This window comes from Amblyraja radiata, chromosome 2, assembly GCF_010909765.2.
Source record: "Amblyraja radiata isolate CabotCenter1 chromosome 2, sAmbRad1.1.pri, whole genome shotgun sequence".
In the NCBI taxonomy this organism is placed as follows: Eukaryota; Metazoa; Chordata; class Chondrichthyes; order Rajiformes; family Rajidae; genus Amblyraja; species Amblyraja radiata.
Window position 1 is genome coordinate 49,946,321 of NC_045957.1, and position 16,007 is coordinate 49,962,327.

Consider the following 16,007-nt stretch of genomic DNA (forward strand, 5'->3'; position numbering starts at 1 on the left):
GATCGCCAAAACCGGTCAAGAACAGAGTTTTAGTAATATAGACTAGACCAAGTGCAGACCCATTGGGTCTGTTCCCCCAACGTGTAATGTACCTTGGTAAATTGGATTAAGGAGAATCCCAAAGCAGTGACTTTCATCTCAATTGTACTCGCTGTGTATGGTGTTATCCCATACACTCCTATTTCCTAATGTTTATAAGATCTCATGAGAATTGATTTAAAAAAAATCTTAAATTTAAACTTTCCATTAATGGTTTGATACTGAAGTTATCTCTTGCCTCATTATCAATGTGGCAGTATCAATTCATAGAAACATAGAAACATAGAAAATAGGTGCAGGAGGAGGCCATTCGGCCCTTCGAGCTAGCACCGGCATTCATTGTGATCATGGTTAATCGTCCCCAATCAATAACCCGTGCCTGACTTCTCCCCATATCCCTTGATTCCACCAGCCACTAGAGCTCTGTCTAACCCTCTCTTAAATTCCTGCAGTGATTTGGCCTCCACTGCCCTCTGTGGCAGGGAATTCCACAAATTCTAAGGCTTTATTCTAAGACTGTGGCCCCTGGTTCTGGACTCGCCCAACATTGGGAACATTCTTCCTGCATCTAGCCTATCCAGTCCTTTTACAACTTTATATGTTTCTGTAAGATCTCCCTCATCCTTCTAAACTCCAGTGAATTCAAGCCTAGTCTTTTCAATCTTTCCTCATATGACAGTCCCGCCATCCCAGGGATCAATCTCGTGAACCTACGCTGCACTGCCTCAATCACAAGGATGTCCTTCCTCAAATTAGGAGACCAAAACTGTACACAATACTCCAGATGTGTTCTTACCAGAGCTCTATACAACTGCAGAAGAACCTCTCTACTCCTATACTGAAATCCTCTTGTTATGAAGGTCAACATTCCATTAGCTTTCTTCACTGCCTGCTGTACCTGTACGCCAACTTTCAGTAACCGGTGTACAAGGACACTCAGGTCTCGCTGTACCTCCCTCTTACCTAACCTAACTTCTTCCATGCATTTTAGATTCAGTTTTTTGAGCTTGAACTTGACAATTTCTGCCTGACTCTGGGATTGTAGTTATACCAGTCGTGTGTGGCAAACAAAATGTTCCAGCATTCTGAAATCCCAAACAGTCTGGATTGAAGTTGCTCAATGACAAATTCGCCCAAAAGAACTCTGATGTAAGGGATGTTTAAGAAAAAATGGCAGATGCTGGAAAAATCGAATGTAGACAAAAATGCTGGAGAAACTTAGCGGGTGAGGCAGCATCTATATTGCTGCCTCACCCTCTGAGTTTCACCAGCATTTTGGCCTACCTCTGATGCAAGGGATGATCTGGAAATGCATCAAAATCGTAGCAAGATATGTTTCTCAATAGGACAGTTTCATCACTAAATGCCTCAACCTATTTCTGCTCCATGCCCTATACTCAGATTTCAGCTTTTTGTCTTCTTCTTTCCTGTCCATCTTCCATGTTTCAGATGTTGATATCGCTGTCATCCTGAAAAGAATGCAAGCTTCCAGCGACAATCAGTGGGCGCCATCACTTGTTGCAGTAGATTATGGTGGAAGCAGAATTAGCTCGGGATACTTCCAGTTTCCAGCTCCGGGACGTGGATGCTTCTGCTATGGGGCCCAGCCTTTTGAAATGGCTTTTGATTACTGTAATCTTGCAGTTTCTTCATAACATCTTTTAATATAACATCAATTTGCTTTAGCTGCAGTTTGTCAGTGGGAAAGCTATTCTTGAACAACTACAAATATAGAAAACATACTGATAATGCCAATGAATTCACAGGCCTAAATAAAGTTATGGAAGCAGACTAAATGTTTCTATGCTCCTGGGATGGATAGCATCTCTACCATTTACAGATTTAATGATGATATACTGTAATTTAAAAATAATAGCAATACTGTGGTACATTAAAAAAGATTCTTTCAGTTGGTTGAGTGATGAACAGAAATAACCTTTAGTCTTATTGTAATACTATCCATGGGAGCAGGCTGTTTCACATGCTTTTAAAAGGTGCTATTATTGCAGAAAGAAAGACTCCCAACTTGAAACCTAGTATGAAACATAATATTGACTCCTGGCAATTGATGGCTGTTAGCATTATTAAAGACATAATTTGAAACTTGATTCCTTACAATGGAAGGGATGCACAGTTAAAAATATGTTTTTATCAAAACATGTACTACATCTAAAAGTCAAAATATAACTTCTTAGCTTTACAAAGACTAATTAAAAAATAATCTTATTTTGGTACTAGTCAACTGATACTAATTGTTTTATTTTACTTTTTTTTAAGTTTATACAATGAAAATGAAATGGGCATTGATCTATTCTTCAAGTAACTATTGCTTTTAATATTAAAATGATATAATCAGAATAAATCCTTGCGAAAAAAAGAAAACTAAACCATTTAACACTTTGCACCTATGAATCAATAATTTGTACGTTCTGTTTTCTCAAAGCCACATTCTCCAGTCTATGCACATTTGCATTGTTATCGAAAACACTGAATGCAAATGGATAGACTTCAGGGTGGCATAAAGGGCCGGAATCACCATTGCAAAAAAAATGCTTAGAGACCCATTTTTCTCTTTATCCAGTTTATGAGTTTCTTCATGTTGTACAAAATGGAGAGACCACTTTCATGCTGGCATATTGTTGCTACCATTTTTAGATGTCTTGAGAAGCACTAGCTTTGAAATGTACATCTGCCAACACACTTTTGAAGGTCATCCTAGATCATAAACATAAGATGGCGGATGTGCGGGAGTGGGCGCCGTCTGTGTATGGCTGCCTGCCCGCAGTCCGTCTCTACTCCTTTTTTATTTTATTTTATTTTAAGTCCTGTTAAAAAATGTTAGTGGAGGTCTTCTATGTGGGGGGTGGGGGTGGGGAAGGGGGAAACTTTATTTCTTAGTCCCCTACTTGGTTGGAGAGGCAGCATTCCTCCAAGCTGCTTCTTCACCCCGTCCTCGCGGCCTACCATCGAGAATGGAGCGGCGTTTCCTGTCGGGACCGGCCGGGACTACAGCTTCGGCGGCGGTGGTGCAGCGCTGGGATACCAACAGGGTGCGGGCGAAGCCTTACCGGGTCGCCGTGCGGTAAGCTCCGGAGCGCTGTGGCTGTCGATCCCAACATCGCGGAGCTGGGGCTGCGGGCGTCCGGCCGCGGGTGGCGCTGGATTTAGAGCGCCGCAGAGCCAGGGTTCGAGTTCGCCGGGGTCGGAGCTACAACCGGCGCGGCCTGAGGACTACGAGTGCCCCGGTCCCCAGGGAGGAGGCAGCCGCTCCAGACTTCTCCAAGCCGCTGAGGAATGTTTCACCCGACGCCGAAGTTCCATCTTCACGGCAAGAGGGCTCTGAAAATCATCGGACTGGCTGCAAGGCCACAAATGGGCCCCGACCTCGGGTGTTTCACAGAAGAAGAGGACTTAACTTTCTGGTGCCTTTACCCACAGTGGAAAGTTTTGATTCTGCTGTGGGGGGACATTTGTGTTAAAATGTGTTGTGTCCATTTTATTCATTTTTTTTTTAACCTTTTTCTATGGTTTGTAATGGAACTTATTATTTAATTTATGTAAAGCACTTTGCTGTTATGTTGTCTGTTTATGATGTCTTGTTTATTCTTCTGTACAGCACTTTGGTCAACATTGGTTGTTTTAAAGTGCTTAACAAATAAAGTTGGATTGGATTGGATTGGATAAATTCATATGTAGACACAAAATGCTGGAATAACTCAGCGGGACAGGCAGCATCTCGGGAGAGAAGGAATGGATGAGGTTTAGGGTCGAGACCCTTCTTCAGACTGATGTCAGGGGAGTGTGCAGGATAGAATGGAGTCGGTGACAGTAAAACTGGTGGGAAAACTGGGAAGTGGGAGGGGATGGAGAGAGAGGGAAAGCAAGGGCACCCATTCCTTCTCTCCAGAGATGCTGCCTGTCCCGCTGAGTTACTCCAGCATTTTGCAGCTACCTTCGATTTAAACCAGCATCTGCTGTTCTTTTCTACACATAAGATCATAAGTGATAGGAGTAGAATTAGGTCATTCGGCCCATCAAGTCTATGTCATTCAATCATGGCTGATCTATCTCTCCCTCCTAAACCCATTCTCCTGCCCTCTCCCCATAATCTCTGACACACGTACTAATCAAGAATCTATCTACAGTAACTGTGCCTTAAATATATCCACTGACTTTGCGTCCATGACTTTCTGTGGCAAAGAATTCCACAGATTCACCACCCTCTGACTAAAGAAATTCCTCCTCATCTTCCTAAATGAATGTCCTTTAATTCTGAGGCTATGACCTCTAGTCCTAGACTCTCCCACTAGTGGAAACATCCTCTCCACATCCACTCTATCCAAGCCTTTCACTATTCTGTACATTTCAATGAGGCCCCCCCCCCCCCCCATTCTTGTAAATCCCAGCGAACATAGGCCCAGTGCCGTCAAACGCTCACAATGAACCTATGAACCTTGTCAGGTACTAATGGTTTATGGTTCTTTATGTTATTAGTTTTTCTAGTTAAATATGGAAAGGTTCATTGGGAGTTGTTGAGCTGCTGCTTGGGTGTTTATCTGTAGACTTTCAAAACCTGTGAGGAACAGAAATTATATTCAATTTTGGTAAGTATGCTCAAAGACAGGAATTAAATGATAAAATTAAACCTTTAAGAAAAGTTTTTTTATATAAAAATAGGAAGGCTGGGAAGATACCTCATTGGGGTATCTGTCTGCTACTCTTACAGCAAAGTGATTAATGACAACAGCCCCTATTGTGTGACACAGCAGAGCTTAGAGAGCATTAAGTCAAAAAATGGTGAGATGCATAATGCAAACGACAAGGCACAGGATGTTCCACTCTGAGGTTGATCATTTCTGTGTCATAATTTCCCCCAAAACGATAGGTGTACAAATAAGGTACACTGTCAGAGGGGCATTAGAGAGGTACTATATTAATGGCTGTCAAGAGCACTTTAGGTCAGGAAGCTGGTGAGTTATATAAGGCCCACTTGTTATATATGTGAGAGTATAATAGGGCCAGATTTTCTTGGACATAGCCTGCTCCGATTGTCGGCATGCCTACATTTATTTTTCTCCAGATGTAGAGGGCTGAGCAAGCTGGCCTTCCACACCTGACCAGTTTCCTGCCCCAAAGTGCTCTTGACAGCCATTAATATAGTAACTCACCCTTCTGCCCTTCTGATGGTGCACATTATTTGTACATCTATTGTTTTGGGGAGAAAAAAGGTACAGAAAGGATCAACCTCAGAGTGGAACCTCCCGTGCCTTTTCTTTTGCATTATTATTCCAGCCATATTACAAATACTTCTGAGCAAGCATGGCAGGCAGATGCATTGTCTGAGCACAGGCCCTTTATTGACATCTAACTCCTGCTTCAGATAAAGTAGTTTTCATACATTAGTGCAGCTGCTGACTGTGTTCCAGTTAGACATTGTGATCTAAAAGCAGCAACTACACCAACTGGTGATTTAAAAAATGAGTTTTGGTGGTGCCAGGAGGAGCTAGAAGCAATCCCTGGAATCCAAACTCTTAATAATTAACCCCATGCCTTTTGCAGCTTCAAGCATTCTCTTGCAATTTTGTCTTTGGGACATTCCTAGCAAGACATTAAAGAGCCTCCAAACAAATCTATTAGTGCAAAACAGGTAATAGTGAGGCAGAGCACAGTTTTGCTCTTGACCTGATTCAATTTCCATTCAGTCCTGTTGAAACTGTGTTGACTAGTTACAGTTAGTACATATTGTGGGTACACAAAAATGCTGGAGAAACTCAGCGGGTGCAACAGCATCTACAGAGCAAAGGAAATAGGCTATGTTTCGGGCCGAAACCCTTCTTCAGACGGATGGGGGGGGGGGGAAATTACTTCATTTTCTATGCTTGAATAAAAATGAGAATATAGCTTAAAATAATCTATCAACATTTTGGCAGGAAATCAGAGTTCCATAGGATTTTTTTGTTATTTGCATACTACACAAGTTTTAAACTAAGATACGTCAAGTAGTAATTAATTGCAAGTGTCTTTGTGCATTCCAAGGAATGAAGTCCTTGCTTGCCCAATGAAGTCGCTCAATCCCTCGAGTCCTGGCAACATTCTCATAAATCTTTCTGTTACCTTTCCAGCTTGATGACATCCTTCCCATAGCAGGGTGACTAAAGCTGAACATAACACTCCAAATGTACCTCACAAATGTCTTTTAAATTACAATTACAATTAAACACAAAGTCTTTGTGCTATAACTCCAGGGTAAGCGCTCAACTAAGAAAACCAAGTCAAAAACCAAAGTATTATCTAACTAAATTCACCAACTTACAATAAATGACTCCATTAGCAAAAAAAACCCCAGCCAGCTACATATTAAAAAAAAACACGAATCATGTAGATGTAAGTATAATATTGAGGTTATCAAGGAGGCACCTCCCTTCATTGGTGTTTCGTTGAGTTAGGCCCACGACACCTCAGGAAGGCTCAACGGCGGGTTCTGGCAAACTCTGTCTACAAATTCCTAGCTCTCCAAATAGCGACGTGGTTGATCTGGCTATGAAACCTCTACAACCTGCCTCTCCATGACATACTCCATCCTCACTGCTCAACTTCTGCTGCCAACTCTACATATCTAAGCCTTTTCCTTTCATAAGCCTCATCCACTACGTTCTCCCAAGGCACCATCAGTTCTATAAAATACACTATCTGCTGACTAACTGATCATAACACTATATCAGGCCTCAAACTAGTCGTAATTATTTCCTGCGGAACAACAAGCTTTCCTCCTAAATCTACCCGCATCTCCCAATCACTGGCTCCCCATAACTGGCCTGACTCATACCTATCTGCAAACTTCCCTCCTCTACTTTTCTCTCCCTCACGGACAAAATGAATCGCTATGGGGGGGGGGGGGGGGGGGGGAGGGGGGAGGGGAAGAGGGTGAGAAGGGGGGGGGGAGGGGGGAAGGGGAGAGGGGAGAAGGGGGGGGAAGGGGGAAATGGGGAGGAAGGGGGGGAGAAGGAGTGGACAACTTTTAAGAAGCCAGAGATTCATGGCTGTGAAAACTACTGCTTACCCTTTTTATTCCAATGAGCCAATAAAATTCACCGGTCAGCACTGGCTTCAACCTACGAGAACCTCTGAGAACCTTTGACCACCTGGCAACCCACTAGGACCTCCTGGCGACCCACCTACGGCTCGAGAATTCTCGCTAATCTCCATGGTGGATTCATTCTACTCGCCGCGTATTTTTCAACATGTTGAAAAATTCACGGCGACCATAATGAGGCCGCGACTAGTTCCCAGAATGTGGGAACTCATCACGATCATGAAGGCGACTCCCCGGCAATCACTTGCGAACATGTGGCGACCATGTGGTGACTACATAGTCTCCTGCAGTCGCCTAAAATGTTGCCTAAGTGGGACAGCCCCTTAACCATTTCCTAATATATGAACTAACCAATTTCTCTCACCTTTCCACCTTAGAAATTGGCACCTCATATACTGTTAATGGCCACATCAAATTAGGGAATAGCCCAAACTACAAACAACACAACTTCAACTTGCTTGGAACCCCTGACTTCTCTATCCTTCCTAACCTGTAGTAACATCCTTTCTAAGTTGCTGGACCAGTTCAGTGTCATCCAACTTCCTGTTATACCATATCCAAACGTTTAATTGGTTTTTCCATCATTGACGGGATTTCTTCTCCATCTACACAGAACCTTTTCTCTACTACCTTTCCCCTTGCCCAATAAATACTCCGTGACTGACTAGGCTTAATCTTCAATCTCGCCCATTTAAGATTATCATTTAACTTATTTTACAACCTTCTTGTACAAGCTACTGTTGTGGTCACCAAGGTCATATCATCCATATAGGGCCTGATTGGAGGGAGGCGCAATCCGTCCTGCCATTGACGACCCACCGGCGACCCACCGTGATGCTCTAACCACTAGCTCTATCACCATTATAAACACTAACGGGGAAATACTACACCCTGCCATAATGCCTAGCTCTACACTCTGCCATGCTGTCATAACGTCTGCTGTACTAAAACACATTCGAACATCTTGGAAATATGCTTTCACTAAATTTCACTATCCTGGAATTCTAAAGAAATCAAAAGAGGTCCAAAAACACAACATACAAATCTTTTCTCTCGAACTTGGCTGTCTGAATCTGGTGCCATATTACACTAACGTGTTCTAAGCAACATGCGAAACCTGGGATTCCTGCTTTCTGCACTGTGGTATCTATTAACCAATTCCTTTCTAATTTACTTGCCTGCCTCTGTGCCACAATGTGCTAAATGCTAAAGAAAATCTTGCCTTCTATATTTAGGAGACATATAGGCCTAAACTGACTGAACTCTGAAGACTCTTTCTCCTTGGGAACTAAATATCCCCCTGTTCTATTCCAAACTCATTATATAACCTGCTTCTCCCAAACTATACGCAAGAGCCTCCACAACAATCTAAGCTCATCAGGTGCACTTTTATATACCCGGTAAGGGACTCCATTCGGCCCTGGGGCAGAATAAGCCTTTGCATGCCTTATTACGGCTTCCACTTCCTTCCACTTTGGTGGCAAAACATCTAACATACTCTATCTCCCCTAAGGGTGGTATATCTGGAGGGAAACCCATTCCCCTTTTTCTATTTTGGATCTGTTTGTCCTTTTTAAATATTCCACTAATTCTTTCTATGAAGCCTTGAGCTTTCCTGAGTTTTTCCTGATTAAACATTCTTTTAACAAATTTAAATGGATCCCTATGAAATTCTGACCTGACTCGCTCCTTCTTCTTTCTCTTCCTGCTAAGGTGTTCTGCCCTCCTTAATATTGCTAACTGACTTCTTAACTTGCAAAACATTAATTCCCTCTCTCTCGTCAACTGTAGACTTTCTCCAATGCGTTCTCAAATGTCTCCTCTCCTTCAATAATCTCTTGATTTCCCTCTCCCGTCTAGATCCAACCACCTGTAGAGCCTGCACCTTCTCAATAACACCAAACCTGTCTGCACCATATTGATATACACTTTTCATCTTATCTAGCTTGTTTTCCACTGTCCCTTTCAGACTCTCTAGTGCCTTTACCAAATCTATATTAACAGTTCCTTCCTTTCACTTGCCCTAGGCCATTTAACTCTAGATTTTAGCCACCGTTCTTCTCTCTGACTGACAGATTAACCTCACCACCACCTACATCCCCCTCTACAGCACTTGTTCCCTCCTCATCAGTAACAGGGATAATGATATCCTCTGAACTGTGGTTTTCTACCCATTGCTGGACTTCACTCGACTGACTTGACTGACCTCAAGAAGTACTGTTCAATGCAATTTCCATGCACTCCCTCTAACAAGCACTTCTTCTTTCCCTGATGTATTCTGGGGTCCTTTGCTGTTGTTACATTCTGCCAACCACAAGAACCGACCTGGAGCTTCTTTCCCTCTACCACTGAGTCGCTGTCCTTCATTAATGCGCTAATCTTACTCATAGTCTTTTCCATTCTGTGGTCTGTAGCCGTGTAATCCACCTGTGAGTCATCTTCCACCCCCGCTCTTGCAAACTCTAGGGGTATCTTTCTTTTATTTGTCTTAGCTTTTTAGGGGTGCAGCGAGACTGTTTACAATCTATGCCACTGATGCAATGTGGTGCTAACCCATAACAGCTATTCCATCCTGTCAGCTGTCTTTCCAAGCTGTCACATGGACTCTCCCTAGTTGTCAGCTACTTTGTTCACAACAGTCACTAACTGGGCTAGATGTTAAATCCATCCATCCATCCGTCCGTCCGTCCGTCCGTCCGTCCGTCCATCCATCCATCCATCCATCCATCCATCCATCCATCCATCCATCCATCCATCCATCCATCTTCTCTATCCTATCTATCGCTATAAAACTCTCCCTGTCGCTGTATGTGTATGTCAATCTGGTTAGTTTCCCTATTTTTTTCCAAATGCTTGGCCACAGCCTTCCCATTGTCGCACATCCTAATGACATTTTCCCCTTGACGTGTTAAACATCTTCCTGTCGCATTCCAACCTATATTTACGAAGTTTACTAAGTTTTAATCGTTTAAAGTTTTAGAAACTAACCCATTTTCCGACCGAGTGATGTCACAATGCGCACTCCAGCTCCAACGACAGTTCGAAAAGCAGGACGGGCCACTCCAGCCAAGTGACGTCGCAATGCACTCGCAAGGCAGGACGGGACACACTGGGAGGGAGGGCTACTCCATCGCCGATGCCCAACGCCCAACGCCCAAGGCCCGAGGCCCGGTGGGGAGGATGGTGCTGGAGTGAGGGCCGAGCCTGGGGCCTGGGATGGGGCAGTGATCTGGGCCGAAAAAGAGGTCGCCATTGGAACCAATGAAAGCCTTGGTCCGGGGTCGTGGACGAGCCCGGGGATGAAGTTGGGGCATCCATTGGAGCCCAGGCGGCGGCCGAGCTGACGGCTGGAGTCTACAGCCAGGGCCGGGCTGGGCCGATTACGAGAACCAGGCCGAGTTCCAGGCCCTGGTGTTGGGGCACGGTAGGTCCTGGGGCAGGGAATGGGAGAGAGGGGAGGAGGAGGAGGAAAATGAGGATGAGATGGGGTGGGGAGTGGGGATGGGTAGGGGTGGAGGAGGGAGATGCCCCCTCCCTATATACCCTCACTCCCACCCTCTCTTTCCCCCCCTCTCTACCCTTCTCCTCTCTAAACCCCTCCTTCTCCCTCTCCCTCAACACCCTCCCTCCCCCCCACTCTAGTAAGTAAGTAAGTAAATGTTATTCATATAGCACGTTTAAATTAACTCGCGCTGAAACCAAAGTGCTTTACATAGAAAAAATAATTTCCGTACATCCATAGAAAAACTTAAAACAATTTGCTCCCCTCAACCCACTCTACCTCCCTCCCTCTCTCTCTCTACCTCCCTCCCTCTCTCTCTCTACCCCATCCCTCTCTGCCCCTCTTCCTCTCTACCACCCTCCCCCTCCCTCTACACTCCTTCTCTACTCCCCTTCCCTCCCTCTCCCTCTCTACCCCTCTCCCTCTCCCTCTACCCCATCCCCCTCCCTCTTTACACCCCCTCCTACTCTTCCCCCCTCCCTCTCTACCCCCTCCCTCTCTAGGGATTGAAGAGGGAGGGTGAAGAGGAAGAGGAGGAAGTGCTGGGGGATGAGGAGAAATGAACCGCACCTGCACAGTTCGGGGCTATGCATGAATAGTGCAATATTGCGTTGAAGGAACGCCTTGTGTTGGGGGAATGGGTGAGTGGTGGAATCTTGCTTTGGGGGATGCCTCTATCTTCTATGTCACAACGGGAAACCATCAGCCACGCCTGTGCAGATGGGAGCTATGGGTGTGGTGGAATATTGCGTTTGGGGACCAGCCCTTCATATGATGCCACCCCCTCCCCCCCCCCCCCCCCACCTCCCACCACTTTGGGGGACGGTACTCAACGGGTCCCACTTGGTCTAGTACATAACTAAAACTCTGATCATGTGCTCTTCTGGTTTGCGCAGTTCTTCTATTTGCGCAAAAACGGGGGGGTACGTGATATTGCTACGATTTTTCGCCAGTTTGCACAGCGTTCCCCTGTGCTGCGAGTGCAACAAGTTTCGTTCCGATCGGTGGTATATTGAAAATGTTATTGAGGTTTAAAAATCTTAAAAACCGCGGGTGCGCAGATTCCTTCAGTCAGCGCCACACAGATTGGTCTCTTCTCCTGTCAGTAAATCCCATGGCCAGGATGGCGACGCCACAGCCTACTCGGGCGAGATCTTCTCCACCAGCTCATCGAAACTCGTGGTGCGCAACATAACGAACACCGACTCCACCCCCTCCCCCCCCCCCCCAAACCCGGTGGCGGCAGCAGTAGGTGGGTGGGCAGGGCGGGGATGGAACAAGCAGCAGCAGTGGGCAGGGCGGGGACTTGCCGAGCGGCAGCAGTGGGCGGTCGGACAGGACGGGGATGGGCCGTGCGGCGGCTGAGCCGGAGTGGGCGGTAGGAGGGAGAGTTGGGTTGCAGGGTGTCTGACCAGTTTGCACGTTGTTTGCGTAACTCACACACACTGCACACAAAGCAAACTGGTCCAATCGTCAAGTCACCGGGATCAAAACCACAGCTAACAATGAATGACCTGTGGAGGATGGAACTGCAGATGCTTTTTATGGATGGAGGGAGAAAGGGGGGGTGTGACTGAGGGTAGTGGAAAGGAGAGGGAGGGAGATTGGGGAGGGGAGGAAGAGAGGGGAAATACCCATGGGAGGTGAGGAGGGAGAGTGGGGGGGGGGGGGGCATAAGGGGAGGTGAGGAGTGGGGGATAGAGGGATCGGAGGGTGTAGGGAGGGGAGAGGAGTTATGGAGAGATGGAGGGAGTGACTAAGCGTAGGAGAAAGGAGATGGAGGGAGAGGTGAGGGAGGGATGGGGAGGGGAGGAGGAGAGGGGAAAGAAGAGGTAGGGTGAAGAGGAGGGGGAGGGAGTGCTGGGGGATGAGGGGAAATGAGCCATGCCTGCGCAGTTGGGGGATATGCGTGAGTGGTGCAATATAGCGTTGGGGGACGGGTTGCATTGGGGAACAGGTGAGTGGTGGAATATTGCATTGGGAACTCAAAGTACTTGTGTTATAACTCCAGGATAAGCACTCAACTAAGAAAACCAGGCCCAAAACCAAAGTATTATCGAACAAAATACACCAAATTACAATAAATGACTCCATATGTGAAAAAAAACAGCCACCTACATATTAATTCTCTTAAAAAAAAACCTAATCCTGTATATGCAAGTATATCATTGGGGTTATCAAGTGGGCACCTCCCATCTTCGGTGAGTTAGGCCCACGACACCTTGACGTTTTGTATAATTGTGATATGACGTCAACTTCTATTCCCAATACCATAATTAATGAGTGCCAATGGACCAAAGACTTTGTTACCGCCATATCTATCTGTGACACCACTTTCAGGGAATTATATAACTATATACTTTGATTCCTCTGCTCTCTGATACTCCATAGGACCCTACCATTAACTGTAAAGATCCTGCCCTGGTTTGACTTCCCAAAATGCAATTGTGAGGGAATAGGATGATTGGTAGATTGGGGAGCTGATCAGGAAGGAACCACCAACAATTCACATTTCAGAGGTTTCTCAGAAACCTGTTCTTGCTAATTTTTTTGTTGTTGCTGACATTCAGCAGTTACTTGAAAAATACCCAGCCCACTTTTGACCAACGTTTTCCTGAACATAGTCAGGTGCCCAGTTTTGGATAAATAACTTCAAACAGATTTACATACACAAAAAAACATTGTCTCTTTCAGCATTGGCCCAGCCTGTCTTCTTGAAAGTCTTCACTAATTTTGGCAAGTAGTGCACATTTTGGTTCTTTAAGTGTTTGCAGTATCAATAAATGTATTTGAGACCATCCGGGTTTTGCAGTTCCTCGCAATATCCAAACAAATTTTCCCACTAAGATTCACTTGGCAGCAATTCAGAGAAGAGGTTCTGGATAATTTTGAATGACTTGAACCAGCGAGCATTTGTTAAGATCTGCTGCAGCCCAGAATAAGACCAGTAAATTTAACACAGAACTGGATTTACTTTAATATTCAGTGGTCATATCCCTACTAAGGTATTCGATGCTTCCTGCTTTTCATGAAAACCAAATGCATTAGTCATAATGGAAGCTTGAGATGATGGCATTATTCGATTATTGAAGATGTAATAGCAGCGCATTTGGAAAGCAGTGCCAGAATCGGTCAAAGTCAGCATGGATTTATGAATGGGAAATCATGCTTGACTCATCTGGAATTTTTTGAGGATGTAACAAGTAGAATGGATAAGGGAGAGCCAGTGGATGTGGTGTATCTGGACTTTCAAAAGGCCTTTGACAAAATCCCACAAAAGAGTTTAACGTGCAAAATTAGAGCACATGGTATTGGGGTAGGGTATTGACATGGATAGAGAACAGGTTAGCAGACAGGAAGCAAAGAGTAGGAATGAACAGGTCTTTTCAGAATGGCATGCAGTGACTAGTAGGGTGCCCCAAGGCTTGGTGCTGGGACCCCAATTATTTACAATATATATTAGCGATTGAACAGCTCTCCATATTGAGAGAATATCTGCTGAGTGGGGCCCCCAGCGAGAACAACTGTTTGTGGAGTATCCATGCACCATCATTGTTGATGACATCCTCGTTTACGGGCGTGACATGCCAGAGCATGACGCCAATCTGAAGAAAGTGCTGGACCATGCCAAAGACATTCAGCTCAAACTCAATCCCCTGAAGTGCAAGTTTCGGGTCCTTGAAGTTGGGCATGTTTTCACAGGTGATGGTCACAGACCAGACCCATCAAAAACAGTTGCTATCAATGAAATGCCAGTTCCTACTGACGTTACGAGTCTACAAAGGTTCCTTGGAATGGTCAATGACCTGGGGAAATTTATTCCCAACCTCAGCGATATACACACAGACACTGCATGGTCCTGGTATCCACAGCACCAAAAAGCTTTTGATATCTTCAAGTTGCCGACTCATTACACCCCCCTCCTCTCCCTTCCCCTCCTCTACCCCTCAGGCCGCCCCTTCAGGCCTGCATACCTCGCTCTCCCACACTCAGCTCCCCCCCACTCCCAGACGTCCTATACCTCCCCTCCACTCCTCTCCCTCCCCCCTCTCCCCTCCCCTCCTCTCCCCACCCCACCCCCCCTTATCTCCCACCCCCCCCCCTTCCAGGTCACCGTGCCAGCAGCATCCCAGGGTGCACAAGTAACCATGCCAGCAGCGCTCCGAGAATCAGCAGCAGGTCACACCCGCTTCTCCCAAACCTGCTTGGGCTTGTACAGTTTCTTCGAGCACTGCGGACTCCAGCCCGAGGTGATCGAGAACCTGGCCAGGGAGAAGTTTGCTGCCGACGCCACCTTCGAAAGCCTTGCCCTCAAGTTTCGCAGCGTGAGCTGCCCAAACTCGGAGAGCGAGCCGTCCCGGCACAGCAGCAGCGATAGCGACAACGAGCCACTCCGGGGGAAGAGCAAGCCTCTACCCTCTCAGGTCATCGAGCGCAACTCCAGGGTCATCCAGTGGCTGTACGGCTGCAAGAGGACCCCAAAGGCAAGACTCCCTCTGTCCTTGTGTAGAATTAAAATATATTGCGCCCCAATTTTTTTTTTCACTCTGGATTTTTTTTTTACTCTAGAAAAAAAGGGAGGTGTGACCGCACCCATCGCAACCCCCCTTCCGATGGCCATGATATAAACTGGGAAGAAATAGATTCATGATTTCAAAATGAAATTACTACAGTATATATTAAATAGACTGAGGTCTGCATTAATTCTTTGTTTTGAGCAATTACCTACCCTGGTGCCAAACCCCATTAAGTGTATTGTGATCCGAGCAACATTTACAGGAGGAGAGGTGCAAATGTTTGATGATATCTGAGGGGCAATGCTCAGGAAGGGAAGTGTTTAAAACGTGAGAAAATTGTAGACAGCAGGTGTTGAATTCTTTTGATGCGTAATATTGCTGGCAAATGTTTCTGTGTGAAATAGCTATGAGATCTTGTAAAACCAGCGTTTTGTGATAATGCACGACAACCTTAGATGAAATAAACGTAACTGATTCCAGAATTAATTCATATGATCACAGATTGAATGACATTTTATGGTTAGTTTTCTCTATCGCTTTCTCTAATTCTTTTATCAGAATAGTATAAAGTAAGAAATAGAAATGAACAGACATTGCATTGGGACAAGCTGCAGGCTGTGGAAAAGAGAAAATTGAGAAGGGATGATGCAATGTGTTGTTAAAAGATCTCACGTCCTTAAGACCTCCCTTTGGAGAGCTCTGTTGACTTTAGTTCATTGCTCATGGTATGTGAAAGAGAGGGGAAAAATTCCTGATGTTTAAAACTTTCTAAATATGTCCTACAGTAATTAAATTACATTGTTATGTGGTTCTGGAAAATATGCAGCAAATGTTTTGAAGACTGCATTAATTATTC

General features: G+C 45.3%; 1 long non-coding RNA gene across 1 annotated transcript; it reads left to right on the forward strand.

The window, feature by feature from the left end:
• Positions 1-3,605: 3,605 nt before the first annotated feature.
• On the forward strand, positions 3,606-15,245 carry LOC116984239. Its single transcript, XR_004414944.1, has 3 exons — positions 3,606-3,616; positions 10,401-10,405; positions 15,204-15,245. It is a non-coding gene; the product is annotated as an uncharacterized LOC116984239 (long non-coding RNA).
• The last annotated feature ends 762 nt before the right edge of the window (positions 15,246-16,007 follow it).